The sequence below is a fragment of the Equus asinus genome, chromosome 3 (genome assembly GCF_041296235.1).
Source record: "Equus asinus isolate D_3611 breed Donkey chromosome 3, EquAss-T2T_v2, whole genome shotgun sequence".
Classification (NCBI taxonomy): domain Eukaryota; kingdom Metazoa; phylum Chordata; class Mammalia; order Perissodactyla; family Equidae; genus Equus; species Equus asinus.
Window position 1 is genome coordinate 32904447 of NC_091792.1, and position 8672 is coordinate 32913118.

Below are 8672 nucleotides of genomic sequence, written 5' to 3' on the forward strand. Positions count from 1 at the left end.
AATTCTATAATCTAAAAAATATGTGGAACTGGTAGAATAAAGTCTCCAAGGTCACTTGTAACATACAAGTATCAGCTATTGAAAAACTGTATTGGACTTTGATTTCCTAAGCAGGAATTTCCAGTCTTTTCCTGAACGCTTTTCCTCTAAAGTACAAGCAGACCACATTCATCAAAACCAGATGCTAATGTCTCTCTGTTCAGTTTCAGTTATCAATATCGAGTCTGAAAAATCCAAAACATTTTTGTAAAAAATTGACTGTGCCTGTGATCAGGTCATATTCACTGGGGTTGACATGGGCCAAGGTACAGAAATGCCTTTGAAACGAAAAAAATCAAGGTTATTCAGAACCATGTTTTTCTCTTTAATTTTTTTTAAGTCAAAAACTTATTTGTTCAAGATATTTCACATACATCTGCAGCACACACACACACTTGCACACACACATTTTTGTTAAGGTCTGCTAAATATTAAGCCAGGAGAGAAGCCAAAGTTTCTGATCTGGTTCCTTGGAAAACTGCTGACACTGAATGGATCAGCCCTTCAAACTCTGGTCAGTTCTGGTGGCCACAGTGTGCCCATATAATGGGGGCTGCAGTCAGCAACCAAGAGCACTGGTGTTGCTGCTCCCACAATCTTGAGTCGTTCAGGCAAACCACAGGTTGCAGCTCTATGGTTAGTGCCAATGTGTTGATAGAGATGGGACCACATTGTATGCTGATGTTCTTAAGACAATAATGAAGTCCTTGGGTTCCTTTGATGCCCTTCCTTTGGGCATCCAAGATTCTAACCATATGCCATTTTCTCCACCTATATTTGAATACTCTACATAAAAATCTTTCCTTTCCTCTTAGAGAATAATGCTAATGACAATATCATATACAAAATTTTATAGTTTTTAAAAGTGCATTTACATACTTGATTTAGGACTTTTAAAATTTACTGCAGCTATAGGAGTTCAAAGAGACAAATAAATTAAAAAAAAACTTGACTTTATGAATTCATTTATTAGCATAGAATTTATCAAAAATAACAACTAGAGAGGCCAACCCTGTGGCATAGTGGTTAAATTTGGCATGCTCCGCTTTGGTGGCCCGGGTTCACAGGTTAGGATCCTGGGTGTGAACCTACACCACCTGCCAGCCATGCTGTGGCAGAGACCCACATACAAAACAAAAGAATATTGGCACAGATGTTAGCTCAGGGACAATCTTCCTGAAGCAAAAAAAACAAAATAAATAAATAACAAGTAGATGTTTGTATTCTGGTATAACGTACAAAAGCAGGTAACATAATTTAATGTTACATTTAAATTAAATGTGAGCATCCATATTAAATGTGACCTAAACACTGCTTAAAATTTTAATCTTAGAGATATTTAAGTGCTGTGTGAGGCAATAAGTGTGCCATGGTAAATAAAACAATAAGGTGATCTGCCCTCACACAGCTTATAGATATACATTTAACAAACATATAAACAAACAAGTAAATAAGTAAAGTGGTAATATGTACAATGAAGCAAACAAACAGGGCACAGAGGTCTTATTTAATTTTGTAGGTCATAGATAGTGTGATGGTTAATTCTATTTTTCATCTTGACTGAGCCACGGGGTGCCTAAAGATCTGGTGAAACATCATTCTGGGTGTGTCTGTGAGGGTATTTCTGGATGAGATTAATGTTTGAATTGGTAGACTAAATGAATAAGGCACATTGCTCTCTCTAATGTGGATGGGCCTCATCCAATCAGTTGAAGGTATGAATAAACAAAAAGGTCAAGTAAAAGAAAACTCTTCCTGCCTGATTGCCTTCTATTGGGGACATCAGTTTTTTCTTGCCTTCTGACTCTAACTGAAACATAGGCTCTTTCTGGGTCCCAAGCCTGCCCACATTTGCATCAGAACTATACTATTGGCTCTTCTAGGTCTCCAGCTTGGTGATTGCCACTCTTGGGACTTGTCAGCCTGTACAGCCACGTGAGCCAATTCTTTATAATATATCAATCTCTCTCTAGCTAGCTAGTTAGCTAGTTATATATCTCATATATGTATATTTATATAAATGCATATATATAAATACACACATCCTATTGGTTCTTTTTGCCCAGAGAACCTTGAGTAATATAGATGGTATTTTTTAGGAAGTCTCACTTAAGCTGAGATGTGGAAGATAAGTAGAAATTAACACAGTGAAGATAATGCAAAGCATTTGCAAAATTTTTAAGTTGAACATAGCCCTAAGTGGCCGAAATTTTGTGTAAAACACCATGAATTTTGTTTTATAACCTAAGTGCAATTATGAAAGGTTTTTAAGGAGGGCCATGACTTGTGTTTATATTTTATATTTTTAAATATATTTTAAGAAGTCAGAGGGAGACATTCAGATACCATATGATCTCATTCATAAGTAGAAGATAAAAACAATGACAAACAAACACATAGCAACAGAGATTGGATTGGTGGCTACCAGAGGGGAAGTGGAGAGAGAGGAGGGCAAAAGGGATGATTAGGCACATGTGTGTGGTAATGGACTGTAACTAGTCTCTGGGTGGTAAACTTGATATAATCTAACCAGAAATCAAAATATAATGATATACACCTGAAATTTACATAATGTTATAAACCAACGTTATGGCACTAAAAAATTAATTAAGTAATTAATTAAAAGATATAAACTATTTGTGAAGCAAGGAAAAAATAAAGAAAATGTAAATCCTAAAATACATATATAATATATTTTATCCTTAAAATGTGTGTATTTTAAAAAATTAGATCACTGAAACTAGTGATTGGAGAACAGATTAAAGGTGATGGGTGAGTTGAAAGAGGACAGGAAGAGGGGCAGCATTAGAGATGGAGAGAGGTAAAGAAAATGTTGATAGGTTTTGGAGGTAAATCAGCAGAACTAGCTCATGGCTGAGGAAAATGAGGGAGAAGGAGGTAGTGTGAAGGATGGTTCTTGTGTTGATGGCTTGAGCAGGTGGGTTGAAACAATTGGATGAAGAGCAGATTTGTAGAAGAATAATAATGGTGAAATTTGGGGCGTATTTATTTTCTAAATGTAGCAATCCAAATGGTGATTTTCAAAAGAATTGCATATAATGATATGAAGCTCAGAAGAGATATTGGCAATATATCTTTGAGACTCATAGCCTTTTAAATGGTACTAAAGGCATGGCAATGGTCGAGATCATCTAGGAAATGAACAGAGGCAGAAGAAAAGAGCACATAGGACTGAGCTCTGAGTAATGCTTTGAAGTTTGGGAAGAGAATGAGCCCACAGAAAGCACCGAGAAGTGGTGAGTAAGCAATATCAGTAGAGTGTGGTGTCACAGAAGTCAAATGAAGAAAAGGTGCTGTGAAGAATGGAGGAGGCAAGAGTGTTAAGTAAAAGTGTTATCAGTTCATGAGAAACTGGTAAGGGGAGAATATTAAAATTTGGCAGATGGAGATAATTGGAGGTGGGAAGGGAAACCTCTAAAGAAGGATTGCCACATTTAGTAGAGTGAAAGATGACCCTAGTAAATAATTCTCTTGAGACTAATAGAATCACATCACAACCAAAGTAACAGATTCAGAGAAAATCTGAAAATAGAAGAGAAGAATTCTATACATAGTTCCAGGATTCACCAGCTTTTCTAAAATGCTATGTCAACTCTATATGTAAGATCTCATTGTGAGCATTATTGTGTCAGAAATATATTTTAATAAGTAGTTTATTTCTGTAGAAACTCTTATTGTCTGCAAAGAAAAAATGTGCCAAACTTCCTAGGAAGTTTCACTGAAAATCTAGTTTAAATAAAGATCTGATCATGATAGAGTAGCAAGGCCTGGAGTTATCTCCCTGGCATAAACAGCTAGAAAACTGGAAAGAAAATATGGAACAATTGTTCACAGATGTTGAGATAGCACAAAGTACAGTACAGTGACCCCTGAAAGAAGGGAACCAAACCAAGCCCCCTCTGCTTGCCCTGGCTCTCTGCTTGAAGGTACATTTGATCATGGTGTGAAGAGAGGGACCTCAAGCAGAGCATAAGTGTATTGCTGGCTTGAGGAGACAAAGATGGGAGTTCAGAGTGCCTGAGAGGACTGGAATACGAGGAGCAGAGTATTAGAAAGGAGGAAGAAGCCCAAGGAAGAGAACAAGAACTCTCCTTAAGGTTCCTCTTAGGCCTTTGGCTGAATACTAAGCAAGATATACCTAGTGTGAAACTCAGTGTGTCTGGGCAAAGAAGGACCACAGATTTTTAAGATGAAGAATTTCCATACAGGGAGACATTCATGTACAAATATCCAGAGTGGAGAGCTTTCTTTAACACTTGAGAAATTCAGTAGAGATCCCAGAAATGTCATGCTTAAGTAGGAAGCCTAAACCAGCACTAGAGTAGCCCTGTTAAGCTTAAAAACAGGCCTTGAAATGATTGAGATGTCCCACCAGTAATTAAACTGCCCTCCAGAACAAAATCCAACATTCTTTAAAAGAAGACAGCATAACCCATATACTCACCAATATAGCATTGACAATGTCTAGAATCCAATGAAAAGATTTCTAGATGTGGGGCTGAGGAGAAAACAACAGGAAAATATGATCCACATTCAGGAGAAAAATCAGTTTGAAAAAAAGACTAGAAATCACAGAGATGATGGAATTAGCAGATAAGGACCTTAAAAATATAATCTCTAGAGGCCGGCCCGGTGGTGTAGTGGTTAGGTTCATGCCCTCTTCTTTGTCGGCCTGGGCTTCACTGGTTTGAATCCTGGGTACATATCTACACACTACTAATCAAGCCATGCTGTGGAAGCAGCCCACATACAAAATAGAGGAATATTGGCACAAATGTTAGCTCAGCGACAATCTTCCTCAAGCGAAAAAAAAAAAAAAGAGGAAGATTGGCGACAGATGTTACGTCAGGGCCAATCATCCTCACCAAATATTTGTGTAGATTAAACATCAATGAACTTAAACACATTGCAATAGAAACTGTTCAAGCTAAAGCACAACCTGTGGAAGTAACCTGTGGAGAAGTATCAAGTAGTCTTACACACATGTAATGGTAATCTTGAAAAGTGGGGCAGAGGAGGAGGCGAAAAAATTTTTTGAGGAGTAGTTGAAAATTTTCTGAATGAAAACCACAAATCCACAATTCTAAAAAGCTCAATAAATCCTGTGCAGGATAAACAAAAAAGAAAACTACATCTAGGCATATCATAATCAAATTGCTGAAAACAAGCGATAAAGGGAAAAGCAGTCAGAAAAAAAAAAATCACATCACATAAAAAGGAACAAAGATGAAGACCACAGAGATCTTGAATTAAACTGTGCAAGGCAGAAATCTTTCCAATGTTGAAATAATGAGGGTAAAAATTGTTATGCTAGAAATAGCCTTCTAAAATGCAAGTAAAATCAGGAAAACAAAAGTTATGAAACTTTGTTGCCAGCAGACCTGCTCTACAAGAAATGTTAAGGAGAGTTCTTCTGGTAAAAGGAAAATGATAACAGATGGAAACTTATATCTACATCAAGGAATGAAAAGAGCCAGAAATGGTAAACGTGTGATTAAATATTCAAGACTTTTTCATCTTTCCTAAATTCCTTTAAAATGTAATTGACAGAGTAAAGTAAAAACAATGACAATATTTATGGTGTTTTATAACATGTAGAAAATAAAATACATGATAAAAATAGAACAAAGCTCAGGAGGGGAAATGGAAGTGCTGTTTTAAGGTTATTACTTTATATTTAAGTGGTATTGTATCATTTGAAGGTGGGTGTGATAAGTTAAAGATGTATATTCTAAACTTTAGAACAACTACTAAAAAATTAAACAGATTTAGTTTAAAATACAAAAGTGGAGGGGCCGGCTCCATGGCTGAGTGGTTAAGTTCGCGTGCTCCACTGCGGCGGCTCAAGGTTTGGATCCTGGGCGCGGACATGGCACTGCTCGTCAGGCCACGTTGAGGCGGCGTCCCACATCCCACAACTAGAAGGACCTGCAACTAAGATATACAACTATATACAGGGCGGGGTTGGGGAGATAAAGCAGAAAAAAAAAAAAAAGGATTGGCAACAGTTGTTAGCCCAGGTGTCAATCTTTAAAAAAAAAAAAAACACAAAAGTGGAAATATGATTACTGAAAAACAGGTAACTATCCAAAAAAAGACAGGAAATGAGGAAATAAAGAAAGAATAGCTAGACAAATAAAAAGCAAATATCAAGATGATAGATTTAAATGGAATCCTATAAATAATAACAGTAAATATAAATGATCTAAACTCTCCAAGTGAAAGGTGGAGATTAACAGACTGGATTTTTTTTTTAAGCAAGACTTAACTGAATTCTGTCCAGAAGAAACACACTTTTAACTACACAGACATATATAGGTCACAAGCAAAATGATTTAAAACATATATCATGCTAACAATAATTAAAGAAAGTTGGAGTAGCTATAGTAATAGCTGACAAAGTTAACTTCAGAACAAGAAATACTACGAGAGAAGGATATTTTGTAACGATAAAAAAGACATAACAATTTCAAATGTGCATACACCCAGGAACAGAGGCTCAAAATACACGAAGCAAAAGCAAAAATACTCTCTGAGTAATTTATAGAATAAGTAAAAATAAAATCAGCAAAAGTTTATTGACATAAATAACACTATAAACCAATTCGACCTAATTGTCTTTTAGAGGACATCCCCCTCAACATTAGCAGAATGCATATATCATTTCCAAGGATATATGGAACATTTGCAAACTACATGTTGGGCAATAAAATAAGTTTCAATAAATCTAAAAGAATTATAGTCATATAGAATATGTTTGTTAACATCAAAGCAATTAAATTAGAAATCAAGAATGAAACATTTTTAAATCCCCAAATATTTGAAAATTAAACACCACAATTTAAAACAATCCATGGGTCAACGAAGAAATCACACGGGATATTACAAAATATTTTCAACTGAATTCAGGTAAAATCACAGAGCATTAAAATTTGTGGATTGAAGCTAAAACAATGCTTAGAAGGAAATTTATAATTTTAAATGCTTATATTAGAAAATAATAAATGTCTAAAATCAGTGATCTTTATAGTTTTCACCTTAAAAAACTAGAGAAAGCAATGCAAATTGCACTCAAAGTTAGGAGAAGAAACGAAATGGTAGTGTGTTAATCAGTGAAACAGACAGTGAACAAACAATAGAAAAAACTTGATGAAACCAAAACCCAGATCTTGGAAAAGATTAATAAAATTCATAAACGTCTAGATAGATTAACAGAAAAAAAATGATAGAAAAGATACAAATTACCAATATTAGGAATGAAAAGGGACAATCACTACAGAACCTATAGATATTAAAATTATAATAAGACATCATTAAAACAAATATATGCCAAATAACTTGTAAACTTTGATAAAAAATGAACACATTCCTCGAAATAGACAAATTATGAAAACTGACCAAAGAAGAAATAAAAACCTGAATAGCCCTACGGCTATTAAAACTGTAATTAAAAACCTCCCCTCAACGAGTACTAAAGGCTCAGTTGGCTCCACTGGTGAATTATAGCAAATATTTAGTGAAGAAATAATGCCTATTTTATGTAAATTATTATATAAAGTAGAGTTGAGAGGAACTTTTCTCAACTTATTTTATCAAAATTGGTACCAAAACCAAACAAAGACATTACAAGTAAATTGCAGACTAATACTATTCCTCATGAAATTAGATGCAGAAACACTTAAGAAAATATCAGCAAATCAAATCCAATAGTATGTAAAAAGATAACACATCATGACAGAGAGCAGTTTATTCCAGAAAAGCAAGGTTGGAGGGGTTTATGAAAGTCAACCAATGCCATTCACCACATTAATAGATTAAAGGAAAAAGGCATGTGATTGTCTCAATTGATGTAGAAAAACATTGACAATATTCAATATCCATTAATGATAAAAAAAATTCTTGACGAAGTAGCAATATAAGAAAACTTCTAACTTAGTAAAGTGCATCCATGAAATACCTACAGCCAGTATTATACTTAATGATGAAAGACCAAATGCTTTCACCTTAAGATCAAGAATAAAACTGGATTCTCTGCTCTGCACTTCTATTCTAATGTTGTACTGAAGGTCACGAAAGCTCACACAACAAAGGAGCAAAAAAGCAATTAAGGACATACGGATTGGAAATAAAGAAGTAAACCTCTCTCCCCAGGTTTCTTTCCCTAATAAATTATTTGTTTCAATTTCTTTCTTTTCTTTTTCAATTTTACCTTCTATGTTCCAGTTCAAAGCAGAGAATGTTGCAGATTTTGATCTGTGAAAGAACAAATCCCTTTTCTGCCTGGAATTGATGTCTTCTGCTTAGCTTCAGGTTGGAACTGTTCTTATCAAATCCATCAAAATGCAACTTCAGGCCTCTGATAAAATGTGAAAAGGACCACAGATTGTTTGCATTCCTGAGGGCATTCTCCTTTGCCATGTTACCTTACAACTCATTCCATCAAGAGTGGTCTATATCTCCTCCCTTCAGATTTGTCCTTGTCTCTTGCTTTGGCCAACAGAAAGCAGAAGAAGCGACTGGAGTCACTTCAAGCCTAGACCTCAAGAGACCTTGTTTTCACTCTTGCCTTTGGAAGCCTTCCATGACATGAGAATGAGCCTGAGCAGTCCGGC